At 36.6% G+C, this 24,535-nt stretch overlaps 1 protein-coding gene across 6 annotated transcripts in view; it reads left to right on the forward strand.

Annotated features, from left to right (window-relative positions):
• The window catches only part of INPP4B (inositol polyphosphate-4-phosphatase type II B), a 778,175-nt gene that overhangs the window by 359,623 nt on the left and 394,017 nt on the right, over positions 1–24,535 (forward strand). The window lies entirely within an intron of this gene.

The following is a 24,535-nucleotide window of genomic DNA, read 5'->3' on the forward strand; positions in this document are numbered from 1 at the left end:
TTTATACAATAGTTTCTTTGATCACAATAGGTACAATATAATTAAGATAGGAAAAAAAAAAAAACATAAGAAATCTTAAAACTCACCAAACATTGGGAATTAAGTAGCACATATCTGAGTAAATTATGGTACAAAGAAGAATCTCCAAGGAAAACCAGAAATACTTTAAGTAAAAATTAAACCCAACATATTAACATTTGTAGGATACAGCTTAGAGCAGTATTTAGAAATAAATGAATGCTTTTAATGTTTATATTATAATAGAAGAAACACTTCAAATTAGTAACCTAAATTTTCACATTAAGAAGCTTAAAAAGGGAGGGGTGCCTGGCTCAGTTGGTTAAGAGTCCCTCGGACTTTCCAGAGCCAAGTTGGGCTCTTTGCTGACAGCTCAGAGCCTGTTTGGGATTTTCTCTCTCCCCCTCTCTCCGCCCCTCCCCCACTCACATGCACTCTCTCTTTCTCTCTCTCAAAATAAAAAAAGTAAACAGTCTTAAAAAAAAAAAAAAAGCTAACCAAAGGAGAGAAAATTAAAACCAAGGTTGAAGAAAAGAAATAATAAGTCAGGAAATCAATGAAATAAAAAGAGACAAAAAGTTAAAGGGCTAGGAATGTTTTTTTCCAAAGGATTAATCAAATTGATAAACCTCTAACAAGACCGATCAAGAAAAGAGAAGTGCAAATTACAAATATTGGATTTGAAAGACAGGATAATAATACACATCCTAAAGATATTAAGAAAAATATAAAAGAACGTTACAAAAAGTGGGAAATTTTATTTTATTTATTTTTTTTTAATTTTTTTTTCAACGTTTTTATTTATTTTGGGGACAGAGAGAGACAGAGCATGAACGGGGGAGGGGCAGAGAGAGAGGGAGACACAGAATCGGAAACAGGCTCCAGGCTCCGAGCCATCAGCCCAGAGCCTGACGCGGGGCTCGAACTCACGGACCGCGAGATCGTGACCTGAGCTGAAGTCGGACGCTTAACCGACTGCGCCACCCAGGCGCCCCATAAAAGTGGGAAATTTTAAATAAAATGGAGGATTTCCTTAAAGATCAAGTGTTATTTAAAGCACCTGGATGACTAAGTTGGTTGAGGGTCCAACTATTGATTTTGGCTCGGGTCACGATCCCAGGGTTGTGGGATAGAGCCCCATGTTGGATTCTGCACTGAGCATGGAGCATGCTTAAGGTTCTCGGTCTCTCTCTCTCTGCCTCTCTCCCCATCTTGGGCTTTCTCTCTCTAAAAAGAAAAAAAAAAAGATACATTTTGGATGCATTATTTATAAAAGCATTCCCCAAAGTAAAATATTCAGGGATTTTTTAAATAAAATATGTATAAGACTTCTGGAATGAAAATTATAAAATTTTGCTTACAGAATTTAAAGAAAATCTTTAAACTATATTTATGAATTAAAGAACTCAATTAAGAAGTCTTTTCTCCCAAAACTGTTCTATAAATTAAATGCAATCCCAATTAAAATCCCAGAAGACTTCTTTGGAGGTAGAAATTGACAAATTGATACTAAAATTATATGGAAATACCTAAGACCTAGAATAGACAAAACATCTTGAAAAAGAACAAAGTTGGGGGATTTATGGTCCCTAATTTTAAGATGTACTGTAATGTTATTAAGTTCCAGACAGCATCTAGTGGCATACATTTAGACAAATAGGTCAATAGATAAAATAGAATGTCCAGAAATAGACCTACATGTAACGGTCAATTAATTTTTGATATAGGTGCCAAGGCAATCATTGAGAAAATTCTTTGCAATAAATGTTGTTGGAAATGGATAAATTTAGGTAATAGAATGACACCAGCTCTTACTCTCACTAGATGGGCTATATTCTAGATAAACCTTCTAAAGGCAAACAAAGTAGACTTGTCTCATGAACTTGTTCAGGAAACGATTTCTAATATATGCTAAAAAAAAAAAAAAAACACAAGCTATAAAAAGAAAAACAGATAATTGGATTTTAAAAATGTGTACAATGTATTCTATTTGAAAAATACCATTAGGAAAATGAAATGGCAAGTCACATATAGGAAGAAAATATTCATGACAAAAAAGTATTCCAACAAAAATATATTTGATAAGAGATTATATCCAGAATATAAACACTGCTATCACACAATAATGAAAAGACAAATTTCCCAGTGAAAAATAGGGAAAAGGCTGGAATAGTTTCAAATGAACAAATAACAAATGGGTGATGAACATAGAAAATGCTTAAAATTATAAGTTATCAGGAAAATGCTAATTAAAGCCACATTTATCACTACATATGGATTGAATATCTAATACTAGAAAGATGAATAGCACCAAATGTTGGTAAGAATGTGAAATAATTGGACTTCTCATACTTTGCTGGTGGGAGCATGAAATGATACAATCCCTTTGGAAGTTCCAAAATTTTGGTGGCTCATGGGAATAAAAGTTTATTTCTTCTTTCCATACAAATTGCAATCTGACCATTCTTGGTAGGTAGAAGGCCTTTAAATATATGGTAATGTAGGGAAACAAGATCTTTCCTTTTGTGGGGAAGAACAAGGAGGAGAGTATGGGAGAATTATTAGGCCCAGTCTGTAATACATGTACAAAGCATCTATCTACATGCTGTCAACCAGATCTCAGTCATGTGGCCATGCGTAATTGCACAGAAGGCTGGGAAGTGTAGTCTAGGTGTGTGCATACAAACAAAGGGAAAATAATTCAGTGAATGGCTAGCCATTGCCAGCCTTATTCACACTGCTATTTAGTTGTGGATAGATGTGGGAGGCAATTTGTATAATCAAGAAGAACACTAGTTCGGGAGCGTAATTGTTAGCTCTAGTAGTAAATGCATGTTACCTTGGACAAGAAATCTAAAATATAGTGGGTTAAGAGCATGGGTTTCGAATCAGACAGATCCATTCAAATCTCAATTCCTCAACCTAGCTAAGTCTCCAATTAAACCAGATCATACAGTGGACATTGAAAAATAGGAAGTTACTGATATATTTGCTAGTTCTTAGAGATTTACTTTTTTCTTTTATAAAATAGAAATCATGTTACCCACTCTTACCCATTCAAATTAGATAATGTCTTATGAAAAATAAATTATTTTCCTTCTCAAATGATGAAGGAGTATTAATCTTTGTGATGTTTATGAAAACTCAGATTTTGGAAAACAAATCTCCCTTTGAATGAATGTTATACATTGGGTTTTTGTAGTTCAGAGATATAGACTATCAGTCTAAAAGTTAAATACCTGAGGGGTGCCAGGGTGGCTCAGTTGGTTAAGCATCTGACTTCAGCTCCGGTCATGGTCTCATGGTTTGAGAGTTCAAGCTCTGTGTAGGGCTCTGTGCTGACAGCTCAGAGCCTGGAGCCTGCTTCAGATCCTGTGCCTCCCTCTCTCTCTGCCCCTCCCCTGCTCTCCCTGCCCCCTCTCTCTCTCAAAAATATATAAACACTGGGGCGCCTGGGTGGCTCAGTCGGTTAAGCGGCTGACTTCGGCTCAGGTCATGATCTCGCAGTCCGTGAGTTCGAGCCCCGCGTCGGGCTCTGTGCTGACTGCTCAGAGCCTGGAGCCTGTTTCCGATTCTGTGTCTCCCTCTCTCTCTGACCCTCCCCCGTTCATGCTCTGTCTCTCTCTGTCTCAAAAATAAATAAACGTTAAAAAAATTAAAAAAAAAATAAATAAACATTAAGAAAATTAAAAGTTAAATACAGGTTTTTTGTTTTGTTTTCTTTCTAAATGAGACAATCCCCACTCCAGTGAGGTGCTCCCGAAAACATTTAAATGAAGATTGAGACTATGCCTGGAGTTTTACTGCTTTGCTCTCTCTGACTTGAGTTCACAGTCTCCTCTATCAAAGTAATGTAGTATCTCCCTTAGTGTCAAGTTAAAAAATGTATGTGTTTATCACTTCTCTGAAGTCTCCTATAAAGGAACAGACTAATTTCTTGAAATCTCATACAGAACAAAGATTCTCTGATAGGCAGGCAAGTATCTCTGCTTTAGTGCCCCAAATTACAAATTAACATTCTGATAACTTCAGTTCCCCCTTGATTGCTAATTTTTTTTTTACAGTAGCAATCACTATTAATCAACAACTAAATATAAGACCCCTAAATTGCAACTGTTTCCATAATATCTGAACAAAGAGACCTTTTTCTTTTTCTTTTTCTTTTTTTTTGAATGTTTATTTATTTTTGATAGAGTGAGAGAGACAGAGCATGAGCAGGGGAGGGGCAGAGAGGGAGGGAGACATAGGATCTGAAGCAGGCTCCAAGTTCTGAACTGTCAGCACAGAGCCCAATGCAGGGCTCGAATCTATGAAACACAAGATCATGACCTGAGCCAAAGTTGGACACTTAGCCGATAGAGCCACCCAGATGCCCCAAAGATGCCTTTTTCTAAGGAATTCTTTAATTTACTGATGTTTTTATATTAGGAAATTAGTTATCAGTTATTGTTAAATTGGTTTTTTAAAATATTCTGGAATAGGGGCACCTGGGTGGTTCATTCGGTTGGGCAGCTGACTTTGGCTCAGGTCATGATCTCACAGCTCATGAGTTCAAGCCCCCCGTCAGGCTCTGTGCTGACAGTTCAGAGCCTGGAACCTGCTTCAGATTCTGTGTGTCACTCTCTCTCTCTGCCCTCCCCACTCACACTCTGTCTCTCTCTAATGTTTAATAAATAAACATTAAAAATATTTTATAATATTCTGGAATTTAATTGGTGATATACTTCGGGTCTTCTAATTCTAGTGTTTGATTGCCAGTGGATGTGTTAAGGCATAATTATTAGAAGTTGTGACTTTCAACTGTAAAGATAGAATATATCTAAGATTTCTTTTAATAATTGTTTGTGGCTTACTTCTTCATAAATTTGATAAATTCTTATGTAATGTCTGTTTATTGCCAGAATGAATTTCTATTGAATTCTATGAATTTCTAATTGGTATTAATAAAATACTGATAATCTTACTTAAACCACATCTTTTTGTCCTAGTACTCTGAAACGTGTTGAACAAATCTATATTACATTGGTAAATTATATTGATTTTTAAGCTGCTCTTTTTTATGTTGCAATTATTTATCAGCTTCTGTTTCCACATTAGAAAAAACTTTCCATTTTAATCTGACTGTATATGGAGCCCTCATACATCACTCACCTGATGGCTTTAGGTGCTGTTTTCTGGCTCTTTTTAAGTTTTAAGTACTTTTCTTAAGGTACAGTGATAAGAACTATACATGATGTTCTAGGATGGGAAAAAATTTCCAGTATTTTTACTGTAACCCTGTTATGATGCCCAAAGTTCTCTCATCCTTATCAACTGCTCCATCACTAAGATTCATATTCCCAAGAGAAATAGTCTAGAGATTCCCAGATTGCATCATGGCTCTGTTAAAGCCCAGGATTCTATGAGTAAAAGTCATATTTTGGGTACCACATTTTCCTTTCGTATCCAAGGAGCAATAATCTTGAGTCTCCATTCTATTCAAGAAATTTTGGTCTCCCTCCAAGAATTTCTAAGAATCACTAGTGAGTATTCCTGAATTTTACAAATAAATTCAGGTTGTTGCTCATCACTTTAGAGCATGTGTCCTTCCCCACTGCCTGTAATCATACAGTTATATTAATTCTGTGTTAGCTCCTTACTTTTCAGTTTGATCCAAAATATGTGCATGGCATTACATTAGTCTATAAACTACAGACTTCAAGTTTACAAACTTGACTAGGACCTAGGGAAACCATGATGCACATGTCTTTATATACATATATAATTTTAGTATAGTTAACATACAATGTTACATTAGTTTCAGGTGTACAATTTAGTGATTTGACAAGTTTATATATTATTCCATGTTCATCACAAATATAGGTACCATCTGTTCCATTACATCTCTATTACAGTATCACTGATTGTATTCCTTTTATTTTTATTTTTTGAGAGAGAGAGAGAGAGAGAGAGAGAGTGCACATGTGAGCACGCAAGCCAGGCAGGGGCAGAGGGAGAGGGAAAGAATCTCAAGCAGACTCTATGCATAGCATGGAGCCTGATGCAGGGCTTGATCTCAGGACCTTAAGATCATGACCTGAGATGAAATCAAAAGTCATATGCTCATCTGACTGAGCCACCCCAGCGTCCAACACTGACTATATTCCTTGTGCTCTGCCTTTTATTCTAATGACTTACTCATCTCATAACTGGAGGCCTGTATCTACACTCTCTCCTTCACCCATTTTGTCCAACTGCCCAGCCCCTCCCCTCTGACAGCCATCAGTTTCTTCTCTGTATTTATAGTGCTGCCTTTGCTTTCTTTTTTACTTTTAAAAATTCCAATTATGAATAGAATCATATGGTATTTGTCTTTCTCAGTTTGACTTTTTTCACTTAGTATATAGTACTGTGTAGGTCCATCCATGTTGTCTCAAATGACACAATGTCACACTTCCTTTATAGCTTATCTTCATATATTGATGGACACTTAGGTTGTTTCCTTGTGTTGGCTATATTAAATAATGCTACAATAAACATAGGGTTGCACATGTCTTTATGAGTTAGTGTTTTCATTTTCCCTGGGTAAACACCCAATAGTGGAATTATTGGATCATATGGTATTTCTATTTTTAATTTTTTGAGGAAACTTCATACTGTTTTCCACAGTCCTGTACTAATTTACATTCTAACAGTGCATGAGTGTTGTTTCTTATCTTCTTGATTGTGTCCATTCTAACAGGATGAGGTGATATCTCATTGTGGTTTTGATTTGCATTTCCCAGATGATTAGTGATGTTGAGCATTTTTTCATGTGTCTGTTGACCATCCAAATGTGTTCTTTGGAAATATGTCTATTCAGGTCCTCTACCCATTTTTTAATTTGGTTGTTTATCTTCTTGGTGTTGAGTTGTATCAATTTTTTATACATTTTAGATATTAACCCTTTATCAGATACATCATTTGCAAATATCTTCTCCAATTCAGTAGGTTCTCCCATTAGTTTTGTTGATTATTTCCTTTTCTGTGCAAAAGCTTTTTATTTTTGATGTAGTCCTAATAGTTTAATTTTACTTTTGTTTCCTTTGCCTTTAGAAACATATCTAGAAAAATGTTGGTAGCTTCTCTCATTAGTTTTGTTGATTATTTCCTTTTCTGTGCAAAAGCTTTTTATTTTTGATGTAGTCCCAATAGTTTAATTTTACTTTTGTTTCCTTTGCCTTCAGAAACATATCTAGAAAAATGTTGCTATAGCTTATGTCAGAAAAATTGCTGCCTGTGTTCCCTTGTAGGATTTTTGTGTTTTCAGGTGTCATATTTAAGTCTTTAATCCATTTTGATTTTATTTTTGTGTATGGTGTTAAAAGTAGTTCAGTTTCATTCTTTTACATGTAGCTGTCCCGTTTTCCCAGCACCATTTATTGAAAGGATTGTCTTTTTCCCATTGTATATTCTTGCCTCTTTTGTCAGTGAGATAAATTGAAGAAAGAATCATGGTTTTATTTCTGGTGTCTCTATTTTGTTTTGTTGATCTATGATCTATGTGTCTGTTTTTGTGCCAGTACCATACTGTTTTGATTCTTCAGGTTTGTAGTATATCTTGAAATCCAGAATTATAATACCTTCAGCTTTGTTCTTTCTCAGGGTTTATTTGGTTATTTGAGGTCTTCATACAAATTTTGGTATCATTTGCTCTATTTTGTGAAAAACACTATTGGCATTCTCATAGGGATTACATTGGATATATAGGTTGCCTGGGTAATATGAAGATTTTGACAATATTAATTCTTCTAATCCATGAGCATAGAATATCTTTACATTTGCTTGTATCATCTTCAGTTTGTTTTATGAATGTTTATAGTTTTCAGAATACAGGTCTCTTGCCTCTTTGGTTAAATTTATTCCTAGGTATTTTATTCTTTTTGGTGCAATTTTAAATGAGATGGTCTTTCTTTCTTTCCTTTTTTATCATGGAGAAATAATTTTATTTTGCATTTTTTACCTTTGTTTCATTTATTTTACCATGCACTTACATTAATTTTGTGTTTTAAGATGTATGATTTTTAAAAGAAAATGCTTTCTGTAAAGAAAAACCTATATATTTTTATAGGTTTTTAAAGGTTCCTGGAAGAACAAATATTGTTAAAATGTCAATACTTCCAAAAGCAGTCTATACATTCAATGTAATCCCAATCAAAATTGCACCACCATTCTTCTCAAAGCTAGAACAAACAATCCTAAATTGTATATGGAACCACAAAGACCCCAAATAGTAATTTTGAAAAAGAAAAGCAAAGTGGGAGGTATCAGAATCCTGGACTTTAGCCTCTAAACAAAGTTGTAATCATCAAGACAGTATGGTATCAGCAAAAAACAGACACATAGACCAATGGAATAGAATAGAGAACCCAGAATCAGACCCAAAAATGTATGGCCAACTAATTTTTGACAAAGCAGGAAAAGAGTATCCAATGGAAAAAAAGACAGTCTCTTTAACAAATAGTGCTGGGAAAACTGGACAGCAAAATGCAGAAGAATGAAACTGGATCACTTTTTTATACCATACACAAAAATAAACTCAAAATAGATGAAAGACCTAAATGTGAGACAGGAAACCATCAAAACCCTAGAGGAAAAAACAGGCAACAACCTCTTTGACCTCAACCACAGCAGCTTCTTACTTGACACGTGTCTGAAAGCAAGGGAAATAAATGCAAAAAATGAACTATTGGGGTCTCATCAAGATAAAAAGCTTCTGCACTGCAAAGGAACCAATCAACAAAACTAAAAGGTGGCTGAAAGAATGGGAGAAGATATTTGCTAATGATATATCAGACATATTAGATAAAGGATTAGTATCCAAAATCTGTAAAGAGTTTACCAAACTCAACACCTGGAAAACAAATAATCCAGTGAAGAAATGGGCAGAAGACATGAATAGACACTTTTCCAAAGAAGACATCCAGATGGTCAACAGATACATGAAAAGATGCTCAACATCACTCATCATCAGGGAAATACAAATCAAAACCACACTGAAATACTACCTCACACCCATCAGAATTGGCTACAATTAAAAACTCAGACAAACACAGATATTGGCGAGGATGTGGAGAAACGGGAATCCTCTTGCACTCTTGGTGCGAATGCACACTGGTGCAGTAGCTCTGGAAAACAGTGTGGAGTTTCCTCAAAAAATTAAAAATAGAACTACCATATGATCGAGCAATAGCACTACTAGGAATTTATACAAAAGATACAGGAGTGTTGATTCATATGGACACTTGGACCCCAATGTTTATAGCAGCACTTTCAACAATAGCCAAATCATAGAAAGAGCCCAAATGTCCATCAACTGATGAACGGATAAAGAAGATGTGGCTTATATATACAATGGATACTACTTGGCAATGAGAAAGAATGAAATCCTGCCATTTGCAGCAATGTGGATGGAACTGAAGGGTATTATACTAAGTGAAATAAGTCAGTCAGAAAGAGACAGATATCATATGTTTTGACTCATAATGTGGAACTTGAGAAACTTAACAGAAGACCATGGGGTAAGGGAAGGGGAAAAATAGTTTCAAGCAAAGAGGGAAGCAAACCCATAAGAGATTCCTAAATACAGAGAACAAACTGAGGGTTGATAGGATGTGGCAGGGAAGAGGGGAAAATGCCCATTGAGGAGGGCATTTGTTGGGATAAGCACTGGGTGTTGCATATGAGCAATGAATCATGGGAATCTACCCCTGAAACCAAGAGCACACTTAGCTAACTTGACCAAAAATTATGTTTAAAAAAAAATAAGTGAATAAACAAAAAAATTCTTTATCAGGTATATTGCTTACCTCTGTTTCATTTAATTATTTTTCCAAGATTATTTCTTGTTCCTCCTTTTGGAGTACATTCCTCTGTCTCCCTATTCTGCTTGACTTTTTCTGTTTGTTTCTATGGATTAGGCAAAACAGCTACTTTTCCTAAAGTTGAAGGAGTGGTCTTGCATAATGGGTGTCCCACTATGCAGACTGTGTGCTTGGTGACTTTTGCTGGCTCACTATGAGCTGGACCTTGCTGTAGTCTGGGCTTTTCAGGTAGTGGGCAGAGAGCATTCCTACAGTTCCTTGGCTCTTTTAAACTTCAGCTTTTTTTTTTTCTTTTTTTTTTTTTTTTTTCTGTGTCTTAGTGTGGCTAGGACTGGTGTGGGCTTGTGGACTCTGAGCTTGCTAAAGTTGCAAGATTTCTGTGATGATCTGATCAGCCATTTATGGCATTGGGACCCACTAACTATGATGTTCAAACCTTCCCCTTAGTGTGTCCAGCCCTGCTCTGGTCTGGGCTTTTTAGGAGGATTGAGGGAGAGTATTCCCATAGCTCCTCAGCCCTTTCAAATTCTGGCTTCATTTTCTGTGCCCCAGCATGGGTAGAGATGGTGTGGGTTCGTGGACCCGGGGCTGCTGAAGTTGCAAGCTCACTGAGACAACTGGACTTGCCCACTTATGGTGTCCAGACCCGGCTCAGATCTTAGCTTTTAAGGTGGAATGGGTATGTAAACCCAGTGGTTCTACAGTCCCTCTGACCTGAAGAAACTGCCTGCAGCTCCCCTGCCAATTGGCAGAGTTCTAGTGTTCTCTTTTATATGCTAGTTGCTCTTTTAAACCTTGGCTTTTTTTTTTCTGTACTATCCCCCAGCCCCCATGCTATTCACAACATCAGGGGTGGGGGAGGGGTTCCTTTGTTATGTATCTTCATCTCTCTTGCTGTTCTCTTGGTTTCTCTTTATCTGTTCTAGCTTTCCTTGTTCAGTAGCTGTTCAGTCAGTCAGACCTCTGTTCTTCTTCAGGAGAAACTATTCTATTAATAGGTGCAATTTGGTGCATTCTGTTAAGGAGGTGAGTTCAGAGTTTTCCTATGTCACTGGCTTGAACCGGAACCTCTTCTGCCTGTTTTTTTTTTTTTTTTTTTTTTTTTAAGTGAGAGTGATTTGTCTCTGTTGTTCTCTTACACTTGGGTGGAAGGTTCAGATGAGGATTAAACAGTTTAATTTGCTTCTTAAATTGGTCCCTTTTGTTCTCTATTTTGTGTCGCACAGGTACCTATGGCTGCATCTGAGTATCTTCTTCCTTTTGATTTTTGTCCAGGAATTTGTTTTTCTAACATACTCTTCTGAATTTTTTGTTAGAGAGACTCCTGTAGTGAGAGATATGAAGTCATCTATCGCTGGATCTACCAAAAACATCTCATATTCATGCAAATTTTAATTACCTTTACCTCCCTGAATAGGATAACTATCTCAGAGGTATTTTATCATATAATTAGACAACATCTAATCTAGGTTCAGAGCTCTATCATTATCCTCTTTGGATTTTATTTAGTATGTCTCCTCTAATTCGTTCTCTTAGAGTCCTAATATGTAGAAGTCTTGAAAATGTCTCTGTAGGGCCATAGTGTGCTGAGAAACTGGCTCTCTAGAAAACAAAAGTCCAAATTTTTAGTGTTGATTCATTTTCAAGGTATAAATACTCTCACCATGGCTAAATTCAGGCTAATAAGGGGATGCCACTAAATGCAGATTTGGGGGTCACCTCACGGACTGGATCAGCTGCCCTGGCACAGCATGGTTTCAGGGAACTTCAGTACCAGCCTTTCAGCCTACAATCATGGAGCCACACTGAAACTAAACCCAGTAATGTTCTGAATTTTTTACACTGATCTCTGCATCTCTGCTGCTCAAACATAACCCAAGCTTCTGAATCTCTTTATGGAACCATGTGGATTTTCAAGTCATGGTTTCCCTATTGCACTTAAGAACTCTGTAAGAGCATGTATCTCAATAGCTTCCTAGGTCCCATCTCCTTTAGGAGAAGTCACTCTGGTCTCTTAGTTCTTGACCCTCTTTTTTTTTTTTTTAATTTTTTTTAGCGTTTTATTTATTTTTGAGACAGGGAGAGACAGAGCATGAATGGGGGAGGGTCAGAGAGACAGAGAGACACAGAATCCGAAACAGTCTCCAGGCTCTGAGCTATCAGCACAGAGCCGGATGTGGGGCTCGAACTCATGGACCGCGAGATCATGACCTGAGCCTCATGACCTGAGCCGAAGTCGGCCGCCCAACCGACTGAGCCACCCAGGCGCCCCTTCTTGACCCTCTTTGTTTGGCCTTGATCTACTGGACTTTAGTCAGCCCTATCTAATATGGAAACAACTAAAGCAAAGATAAATAATAATGAGTGTTTTAAGGCACAGCCTTTGAATGTATAAATGCTTAAAAACGCTAACTTATATCATTAGATTTTTGTATGATCCACAAATTATAACTTGTATATTATTTTATTCTGCACTTCTGAAATGGTAGATTAGAAGTGCAGATAATGTGTGGTGTCTCCTCAAATTTTACCTTTCAAAGGAAGCAGCCTATCAGTTTATGTCTGTCCTTTTGTTTTGTTTTGTTTTGTTTTGACCTTAAATCCTAAGTGTTCTCTTTGTTGGACCATAATCATGAATTCACGGAGTTTGTAGCTGGCTCTTTTTCTTTGATATATTCTTTAAAATGTGTTTTTATTTGTTTTGACATTTCTTGAAAAGTAATCTTACAAGTTGTTTGGGGGGAAAACATTTTATTCCCAGATATTACTGGATCTATTGGCTCTTTTGAGGGCTTTCCTGTCATCCTCACTCTGCCTGTCCTTCCATTTTTTGAAAGATGATTTTTAACAGGTGACAGTTTATGGCATTTGACTGGTAGTGTGTATTGCTTGTGCACGAAGCTATTCAAAAGAGCAAAATTTGAAAGCTGTATTTTCTCAAAATTAATAAAGCTGGTCGAACTTTAAATAACAAAAATAGGTACCTTTTCCTTTCCAATATTATTGTTTTCCTATATTATACATGCCTGTAATTTTAATCCCCAGCATGCATTTTTTTTTTTTTTTTTCTGGGCTTGTAGTAAGGGACTTGGTAAGCAATCACTAGGATTCTTGTAGGCTATTGACTTTCTCTATTTTAATTTAAAATGATTTCCCAACTAATGCCCACATATTGCTGCCATCTGTCTTTTTCTCTAATACTTAACTATTTCTTTTGTTTCCTCACTTGTATGACAGTACTAAAGGTGATGTTACTGTGATGATGGTTACTTTGGAACTCACTCATAGTCATCTATTCTACTACTTCCTATGCACTAGGATACAAAAAATGCAATAGATAGATGTTCCCTTCTTGAGAAGTTTTATTCACTTTTCCCAGGAAATAGATCCCAGTCCTCTCTAAACTTTCCAGTGCTAAAATCATATGCCTATCAATGTATTTGAGGTAATTAAAACCACTGATCTCTTTGTGTTTTTGTCTAAAATGTGGTTTAACAATTTTACCTCAGATTCAGTAGAATTAGTCATCTGTTTTCCCAAAGCTGATGAAATCAAATCATCTGGGAGCTTTTTAGAAATGCAAAATGCCCCAATTATACTGACTGAGACTCGAATCCCCAAGCAATTCTGGTACAACGTGTTTACAAAGAACTTGTTTAATGTATAAATCAGTTCACCATTTCAATTTTTCACTCAATAACACTTTAAGTTACAATGTGTGTAGTCAGAAAAAGTAGATTAATATAACAACATATAAATAAATAACCACATAACAAGCCACCATAATATAAATAATATGAGAGTTCCAAGGGGAGACAATATTCTTCCTGGCATATATATGACAAGGGTTTGTTGGGTTGGTAAAGTTCCAACAGGTAACGACCTAATGAAAGGTGCCTCCAGACAGAGGACATTTGCAGAAGCCACAAAACAAAAGCCATTTTAATAATGGCTGAGACAAAATCCACATAGAAAATATCCTGTCCTCCAGCCTGAGGAGCATATGTATATTTTATCATATTACAGTGAAAATAACAACCCTAGAAATTCCCTTTTCTAATACGACTTTTGCCTTCAAGATGTTTCTGATAATTCCCACACAGAACTACATTTCTCCTGGACCCCTGTTGTCTGTCCTCCCTAATGTGTGGGCAGGCTATAACCACATTCTGATTATCCTCTTGTCTTCAACTATTCTTGATGCCAAAGTCTTTATTACCAAATCATTTGTTTTACTTTCTTCATTATTTATGCATCTACCATTGGTATAGACAAATGTATGCAACCTTCCTTGGACTAATTGAGCCTCATAAAATCTTCATAGTGGACTGTGATGGAGATGGTCAGCTCTCCATCAGAGATCCTGGTTCCGTCCCAAGGTATAGAGTTATGACTGCTCAACCCACTTTCACCCAGGGGAATCATGTGACACTTCCAGACCTGGCCCATAAAAGGCTCTCATGTGATCATCATTCTCTCTCTCTCTTCATTTCCCTGTTGGTTTCCATATTCAGGGTGACTAAGACACTTGCCTGCAAGGTGATGGAGTCTCTCTCAGCATGAGTGCCTGGAGGACTTCATAAAACAGGCCTCCTTCCATACCCTCCTCAGGCCTCCTTCCATGCCCTCTCAGATCAATGAGATAATACAAACCAGACTGAGATTTCATGGACAGCTCTTACAAAAGCAAGCATTACCATAACTTATACAGAAACCCAGTATCTTTCAAATGAGTGAATTAAGGGAAAGGATTTTCAGTTAATATAGGCATAGGTTTTATCTTTACTTATGTCTACATGGTATTTCTGTGTTTTTTCAGATGATGGCAACTCTTCTCTGTGAGATGGGGCATATGAATCTGTAAGGTTCCAAGAGCAGAAAAAAATAACTGATGACAATCAGGATGCTAGCTAACAATGGTATATTTTTTATTTCAATACCACTGAATACTTCTTCTGTTCACTGGTTACTGGAAATCTTAAATACAAATGAGGTTACATTGCTCAACAGTTTTATTTTAATTTTACTTCTTTGCTTAGCTAATGACTTAGGGATCATTATTAGAAGTCAAGTAATCAATCTTAGGAGTCTAAAACATCCCTAAAGGGACAGAGAGATTTGGATTTTATGGATTACAGAGGAATAGGTAGCAGAACCAGGACTTAGAATCTGTATTTCTAGACTCCCAGGTTTATACAGTTTTCACTATTCTGTTTTAGTTATCTGCTTCAAGAAAAACAAATCACAAGAGAAGTTTTCCTTTCCAAACACTAATGTCTGCATTTTGTATTAGGTTCCAAATTTCTTTCCAAACTATGACCCAGTGTAACTTTGTTTTCCTCTGATGGGAGTCAAGGAAATGATGAGTTTGTGATCTCAAGAGAAAGAAGAGACAGTGCCTCTGATTTAGCAATTCCTATCTCTGCTCTGGTGCAAAGGCTACCCAGAAGAATGGTAGACTGATGCAGAATCAAATTAGTAACTATGCAGTAGATATAAGAGTCTTTTGAGCAGGGTTACTATGCAACGATTCCAAAGCACTGATATTGGGTGTTTAAAATGGGAGCATAAAGAATACTAAGATGTTGGAGATGCATTCAGAGTGGAAAAGGAAGCTTCAGAAATATATATTTTTACTCAGGATTAAAGAAGAACTTTCTAGCTGTCAAAGCTATGAAGAAATAGAATATCTGATTTTCTTCCTGAGATAGTGAACTGCTGAGCCCAGTATCATTGGCCATGACATCTTGGTCAGAGGTGATTTAAATGGCACATGAGGGATTGGACTCAGTGACATTTTTTCCACAATAATATTTACAGTCCCTTTCTAGCTTGAGATTCTGAGATATGTATATAAAGTTTGCATTTAATGCTATGACCTACTGATGATACATTATTGGCCAGATTCTTCTTCTTCTTCTTCTTCTTCTTCTTCTTCTTCTTCTTCTTCTTCTTCTTCTTCTTCTTCTTCTTCTTCTTCATGTATCATTTTCAATACATGCTTTTTTTAAAGAACTTGAAAATTCCTCAAAAAAGTTGAAAAAAGTAAAAATTGCACTGCAGTTTCACCATCTGTATAATCAGGTTTCATAGCTGCCAATCAGCTAGTTTATAAGAATTCATCTGATAGCAATAGGGTGGGCTGGCTTTTCTATCAGGTATAGTGGGCACAGTGTCAATGACCTTCATTGCTTTTAGAGGCCCAATAAAATGTTTTAATTTCTTTTAAGAACTGAAGAAAAAAAGAATTTTTACTTCGAAAAAATTGTGCTACATAATATTATGTTTATCTTTATACCAATGTAGTCATAAGCTGTAATTACATATGCACATCTACCTATCTATCATCTCTCTCTCTCTATCTACCTATCTATCTATCATCTATTTGCAGACAGAGAGAAAGAGAGAGGTTGTGTATGTGTGTGTGCACGTGCACATGCACCCACCCACGCATGATGGAAGAAGGGCTCATGAAGACAAAATTGTATAGGACCCATTAAAATCTTAATGAACAGAGGCTCAGGCGTGGGGGCTTCCTGCTCAGAGTTTTTAGCCTACCCAAATCCAAAGGAGTACCACTCCACAACAAACCTCCAGTTTCTGCTTTTGGCACAGGCTCTACCACTCACATCACTGATGTGGGCCAGATGGTAGATCCTCTGCCCCCACTGTCTTGAGATCAGAAATGTCAACTCTTAGAATGGGTCTCCAAGTTCTGTGGATCACATGCTTCAGAACTGAAGCCTTGAATAACAGTATCTTATCAGAAAAGCCTCAGACACATGCTTCCACCCTAACTTATACCACATTAGGGATAATTTAGACTCTTAACACGTAAGGAAAAGCTGGAAGTGGATTTCTGGCCATCCATCCTGGTGATGTATGAACTTGTAAGGTGGGGCATTTCCCAAACATAGAAGATGTGTACCCAAGGTTCTGAACAGCCAAATCCACCATACAAAAACTATTGCCAACACGTTGTACATAGCTGCCAACTATTGCAGCTACCCTTTCTGGTTTGCATTGGTTTGGTTTTATTTAACAGTTAAAATGAAAGCTATAGCTTCAATTACTGAATGCTTATTGTATGATTGATACTATTAACATTATTTGAATTTTCTAATTTGATTTTTTTCTAATTTGATATTTAATTACAAATAACAGCACTTTGAGATAGGCAATATTATTCCTACATTTCCATTTTATAAATGAGGAACTGAAGCTTAAATAGGTGAAATAACTTGCTCATAGAGATAGTTAAGGATTAGAGAAGATGGGGTTTTACCTGCTACACTATACCTGCTGTCTTACCTGCTACACTATACCTGTTATGTACAAAATATACAATTTGATTATTTATTTATTTATTTTGAGAGAGGGAGGGAGAGAGAGAGAGAGAGAGAGAGAGAGAGAGAGAGAGAGAGAGCATGAGTACCGTAGGGGCAGAGAGAGAGGGAGGGAAAGAGAGAGAATCCCAAGGGGGCTCTGCACTGTCAGCACAGAGCCCGACGTGGGGCTTGAACTCACAAACTGCATGATCATGACATGAGCCTAAGCCAAGAGTCTGATGCCTGACTGACTGATCCACCCAGGTACCCCCGAAGTATACAACTTCAGAATGTTTTTAACGTTTGTTTATTTTTGAGCGACGGAGAGAGACAGAGCACGAGTGAGGGAGGAGCAGAGAGGGACGGAGACACAGAATCTGAAGCAGGTTCCAGGCTCTGAGGTGTCAGCACAGGGCTCGAACTCACAAATTGTAAGATCATGACCTGAGCTGAAGTCAGATACTTAGCCACCCAGGCAGCCCCTTTAAAAAAAAAAAAAAATTAACGTTTGTTTGTTTGTTTATTTATTTATTTGAGGGGCAGAGACAGAGCATGAGTGGGGGAGGAACAGAGAGAGAGAGACAGAGTCTGAAGCACAAAATATACAACTTTAAAACATGCTTTTTACATTTAACATTTTTGCATAAGCCTTTTTAAACCTGAATTTTAAATTTCTTTTTAAAGATTATGTAATATTTCACCAAATTAATATTACATAACATTTTTTAGATTTCTCTTGCTTAATCTTTAGGCTATACATTTTTCTTTTTAAGTCATATTGTAGTAAGTCTTTGTGTATATAATTGTTTTCATATTTAGGATTATTTTCTAAAAATAAATTATTGTAATTAAAAAGTAAATAAAATAAATTATTTCCATTCTATAGAAACACAGATTTAGAACTACTCGATCAGTCTAAGAAGCCAGCACCACACTTTTATTTACTTTATTGATGATGAAAAAAGCTCATTAATTCTTCTATTCAACATTCATTACATTTATTGCATGCTTTCTATGTACTTGGTATGGTACCTGTAATATCATGATGATGTGATAGTCACTTATCAAAAGGTTATTATGACTTAATGGTGTTAAAATCGGTGTAGTGCAAATAAGCATTTTGTATTAACTATATATGGTAAGAATGTTTCCTAGATTTTCTGGGACAGGGTGGGAATACCTTTAGAGCTCTTAAAGGTTGTAGGAAAGTGGCATTCAAGGCAATTTCAACATGGCATTAAGCATGAAATTTTTTTCTTTGCCAATTTTTTAGATGAAATATTGTCAACCATTGTCTTAATGGTTATTTCCTTGAGTCCTAATGTAAGGTTGAACATTTTTCCGAATGCTTGTTAATGAGTTGTTTCTTCATTGTGAAGTATCCTTTGATGTTTTGGTATTCAGTATGTATATATAGAGAGATAGATTTTGGTGCATTGTATTTGTTGCAAAATAATTTCAGATCTGCTTTGCTTTAATTTTTTTCTTTTAGCACTTACAAGCTTCATAAGTACAGTTGACCTCTTCAAAAACACATGTAATTCATTCCATTTTTATTTTTTTATGTTGCATTTTATTTGTATTTAATTCCATGATACATCTGGAATTTATATCTATGTCTAATGGGACATATTTGATTTTATTCCAAAAAGTTAGGCAATTATCTAAACATTATTAAACAAATCCTTTCCTTCTCATTAATTTGTGGTGCTCATTTAATCACACACCGAATTTAGGTTTCCTTGCTATATTATGCATCCATAGAATCCTATGCCCATTTGTCTCAATTTCTACCATAATGAAAATTGTTATTAGTTTTTTTCCATCAAACTTTCTGATAGCAGGAATTATGTTGTCCCTTTAAGGGACATAATGCTTGGTATATGACAGGCATTAAATATTTGTTGAATGAATGCATTAAGTAGGGTGTTTCTAGAACTGCTTATATTTTCCTAATTATAATTGCTTATTATTTCCTTATATTTTACTAACTTGTACATAATTTCTAACCAATTCTGCCTGTGTTATATGTGTCACAACAATATATTGTATTATTAGAGCAAAACCTCCCTTTAATATTCATATTCAGAATTTTTGTTGGGTGCCTGGGTGACTCAGTCAGTTAAGTATAGGACTTTTGATTTCTGCTCAGGTCATGATCTCAGGGGTTTGTGAGTTTGAGCCCTGCATGAGACTCTGTGCTATCAGGACAGAGCTTGCTTGGGATTCTCTCTTTCCCATTCTTTCTACCCCTCTCCCCACTCTCTATTTCTGAAAATAAATAAATAAACTTAAAAAAATACATTTTGTTATGATTCATGACTCTTTCTTCAAATGAAATATAGAAAGAGTTCACAGGTTCCAAAATTATGTCCGTTAGAATTTTGATTGGAATTATGCTAAAAATATAAATTAATTTGGGAAGGAGTGATATTAATCTTATAAATACTTTCCTACTCATGCATTTGTTATAGTTCCTTATTTCTCTTTATAGCTTTTTATAATTTTCTTTACCTAATTATTCATAAGTAGGTTATTGATTTTGTTGTTACTGCTGTAGTGATTCAAGATTATTGATGCTATTGGGAATTGCATTCATTTATTTTGAAAATTTTACTTTGTTTATTGCTATTATGTGGAAAGTTATTGTTACACATTCACCTTGCATCCTGAGACTTTTCTTGAATCATTTTATTAATTTTAATGGATTTTTTTTGTAGTTTTTTAGTTAATGTGAAGATCATATTGACAATAATTTCATTGTTTGCTAAATTCTACTTTGCCTTTAGAATAAGGGATGAGAATTAGGGGACAAAAGTAAGATTTTGAAAACTTGCTTTTGGAGGTGGAATTAAATTTCACATCTATTCTAGGGACAGTTAATTATAGATTTTATTTTTTTAAAAATTTTTTTTTTTTTCAACGTTTATTTATTTTTTGGGACAGAGAGAGACAGAGCATGAACGGGAGAGGGGCAGAGAGAGAGGGAGACACAGAATCGGAAACAGGCTCCAGGCTCTGAGCCATCAGCCCAGAGCCCGACGCGGGGCTCGAACTCACGGACCGCGAGATCGTGACCTGGCTGAAGTCGGACGCTTAACCGACTGCGCCACCCAGGCGCCCCTAGATTTTAAAAACTGTATGTATATCAACTATATGTATATCATACATATATATGTATATGAAGCTTTTTTTTTTAAAATTTTTTTTTTTCAACGTTTATTTATTTTTGGGACAGAGAGAGACAGAGCATGAACGGGGGAGGGGCAGAGAGAGAGGGAGACACAGAATCGGAAACAGGCTCCAGGCTCTGAGCCATCAGCCCAGAGCCCGACGCGGGGCTCGAACTCACGGACCGCGAGATCGTGACCTGGCTGAAGTCGGACGCTTAACCGACTGCGCCACCCAGGCGCCCCTAGCTTTTTTTTTTAGATTTAATATTAGAGCATAGTTACATTGTATCTGGAAGACTCACTTTTGGACAGAACAGTGGATTGAAAAATTTCTCAAATATTTGATTCTCTCCATTGGTACTAGTTAGTGGTTATTTTCTGTGTATATTTACATATTTGGACTATTAGTTTATATTGATACCACAAGCCAAGACACAGAAAACTAGAAAAGCAAAAGCAGACCCCAAAAGCAAAATTGACCCTTAAAAGTCAATTTAAAGTGTTGAATTTCTAAACTAACAAAATCAGTAAGTTGCATAGTGTACATGTCTATATTGATTTTAGAGAAACCAAGTACTATCTCTTTTTACTGCCCACAAAAATAAATCACCACGTCCACTTTACCTCTTAAATATCTCCGAGATCCATCCTTTCCTATTCTTATCACCACTGCTTTAAATCAGGTCTTGGTCATCTGTTACTAAAGCTTTGGAAAAGCCCCTGAATTAATCCCTCTAATCTCCTCTAGGCTATATTTCTCACAGCTTCTCAATATTCTGTCTGAAACACAAACTTGATCATCTTATTTCCTTGCATAAAATCTACGTAGTTTCAACATCTCCTGGAAAGCAAGGTCTAACCTTAGCATAGCACACAAGGCCTTCCTGGAAAGGCAACCTGGTCTAGTGGTTCTGAGAATGAGTCCAAGAAGCAGACTGTTTGGGTTTGAATACAGGTTTTGCTCCTCGTAGCTGTGTGGCCTTAACTAAATATTTACAACAGCCTATAAAACAGGTAGCTTTTATTAACATTGTGTGGTTTCCTCTTCACTTCCTGTATTTACTTTCTGACTGTTTTGCAGTTACCCGAGGGCACTTTGCAGTTTTGTTTCTCTGTTTGTTTTTTAACTGCTGGATCTTTTAGGGGACGGATGTGTAAGATTTTCAGAACCGATGAGGACCTTCATATCATACAATTTCCTGACAGACACAGCATGCTCTCTCCCTGATCTTTTCTAAACTCCATTCCAATCAGCTCTTGCCTTTGGCCCAATATCCCCAATCGTCTCACTGATGGGGGCTCTTGACCTGGACTCACCCAGGCTGTCTGGGAACAACAGCAAGCCACCTGAAGCCCAGCTTTCTTTCATGGGGCAACATGGAAATAGCTAGCTTTGAATTTAGCTATGTGACCATCACACCAGATCACTAGGGTAGAAGGAGACAGAATATGAGTGATGAAATTATCATTTGGGGCCACAAAGGGAATGCAGATAGGAACCAAAGAAAGGACCAACCTCTATAGCATAAGGTGGAACATAATAAAGTTTATTCTGATTTTTTATGTTACCATATATTAATTCTAATCAGTAACATTCAATTCACTTTAACATCCAGGAGTTGTTCAAAATAGAATTTTGCATTTTCAACTTAAAAAAAAAATCTTTTATGTCCTAATTAAAGCATGACATACTTTATCATGTATTGTCAAGGTGATGATCTGTGTTAAGGCTTTTGGTCTGTATTAACTCCGTAGGATCTTTATTTAAGGTGACCATACACTTTGATGGGTTTGGGTAAATATTGGTTCTTGCTACATGATGAGAGTTGATGAGTGATAACACCATAAATGGAGATAAAATGAATCTGAAAGACTCGGGCTCAAATAACACAGTTGGTCCTTCTGCATCATAAACTTTTATTCCTTGGACTTGTACAATTATCCAGTTTACGTTTGATGTATTTCATCATCACTGTGTGCAGTGTTGCCCTTGCTCTGTATGCTTTTTGTATTTTTGAAAATTGTTTCAAAATATAATAGTGTTTGGACACTACGGGTCATCTGAGACTACACTGACCTCTGCACGTATGCATTGCAAGGTAGACTCATTACCTTTGCAGATATAATGACCCCTCAAAATATCAAGAGATGTGCAGTATGTTTCAGTGATAAAAGCAAGACACTGGCATCCACTGTATGTACAACAGAATACAATGTTGAGCCTTGGGCAAGTTAAAAAAAAAAGATAAGAGAATGCATTATAGTTTTGTTCAAGTGTTAGAATAAAGCTACTACCTCATCCACCTAATGCCAATGACAAATTAGAGAAAAGCATTTTTTTTTGCAAAGTCTTCCTGAATGAAAACTCACAACTTTTCTACACAATTGGTAAATTATTTTTCTCTTTTGTGTTTAGAAATCAGTAGATGGTTTGCATTTCTTTAATATCAACAGAAGCCTCATGCTTTCTCCTATTCTGAAACTATTTTTATCTAGCACTTACCTTAAAAGCAACTCCAGATCTATTAGACTCAAATAATTACATATCTCAGGGGCATCTGGGTAGCTTGGTTGGTTAAGCGTCTGACTCTTGGTTTTGGCTCGGGTCATGATATCACGGTCATAGGCTTGAGCCCCACGTGGAGCCTGCTTGGGATCTTTTCTCTCCCTCTCTCTCTGCCCTCCTCCCCTCTCCCAAAATAAATAAATAAACATTTTTAAGAAATCAAAAATCGTGGAGTGCCTGAGTGGCTCAGTCGGTTAAGTGTCCAATTTTGGCTCAGGTCATGATCTCACAGTTGGTGGGTTCAAGCCCCGCAGCAGACTCTGTGCTGACAGCTCAGAGCCTGGACCCTGCTTCAGATTCTGCGTCTCCCTCTCTCTGCCCTTCCCCCACTTGTGCTCTCTCTCTCTCAAGAATAAATAAATATTAAACAAAAATCATAAATCTTAAAAATTACAATAAGGTGTTTTGTTTTTCCTAAATTAAGTAATACTGGTATGATACAAAGTTGACTCTGTATTTTTCAGGCCTCATATTAAAAAAAAAAAAAACATTTAGAATGGGGAGAGATAGATGAGAATGTAAATGAGAAAATCTTATGTCACATCTGCATTATTGATAGGACTGGAGGAAAGTTTGCTTTGATTAAAGTAGAATGGTTAAAGAACAACTTTAACAATACAAGTTATTGTTCTCTTCTTGGAAGATAAAATGAAATCTCGATAATTAATAAATTTTCAATGTGAAAATTATTCCTGATAAAAAGAAAAAGGACCAGGTGGCATTTTTTGATACACATATTGAATGACAGATAATAACAAATATTTTGGCAAACAACATGACATAATTGATAAAATACGTAAAATGCTCCGTCTCTGGAACCAGATCATCGGGTTCACATTTAAATACTGACACTTAAATTAGCCATGGGACTTTGAGTTACCTCACCCTTCTTTGCCAATTTCTCTGCCCATGAAAGGTGGGTAATAATAGTATCTACCTCATTGGGTGGTTACGTATGGGGGAAGTCCCCAAGACCACTCTCAGGCTTGATGATTTGCTAGAAGAACTCCCAAGATTCAGAAAAGCTGTTACACTGATAGTCGTGATTTATTACAGTGAAAAGAAACAGATTACAATCAGCAAAGGGGAAAGGCACATGAGGCAAAGTCCCTCTGCCAACCTCCAGGTGTTCCCTCTCAGTGGAGTCACACGTGGATGTGCTTAGTTCTCCCAAGAACAATGTGTGACAACTCATGTGAAGTGTGGTCAGCCAGGGAAGGAGCTCAACTAAGCTTTGGTCTCTAGAGTTTTAATGGAGGTCAGTCCTGTAGTTTCATTAGGGGTCAATCACATAAGCACGCAGCACCAGCTGACTAACCTCAGCTACTCAGGCTTTAGCCACCCCTTTTGCTCCCAAGCAAAAAACAGGTGTTTACCATCAGTGTACCTGTTCAGACTCCGCCAAGGCGCAGGCATACAAAAACTCTTTTATCAGGCAGACTATTCCAAGAGCTCAGAGGTTATCTTCCAGGAACTAGCCAAAGGCCAATCCTGAAGATGGACCTTTCATTGGAATGTGCAGGGTATGAGTAACTCAGGCAACCAAGTAACTCAGGCTATGTCCCATGATGTTGTGATGGTAAGTCCTCAAGTTTGGAATGATGGGCA

This window comes from Puma concolor, chromosome B1 (genome assembly GCF_028749965.1).
Source record: "Puma concolor isolate L17-30 chromosome B1, mPumCon1.1.hap2, whole genome shotgun sequence".
NCBI lineage: Eukaryota > Metazoa > Chordata > Mammalia > Carnivora > Felidae > Puma > Puma concolor.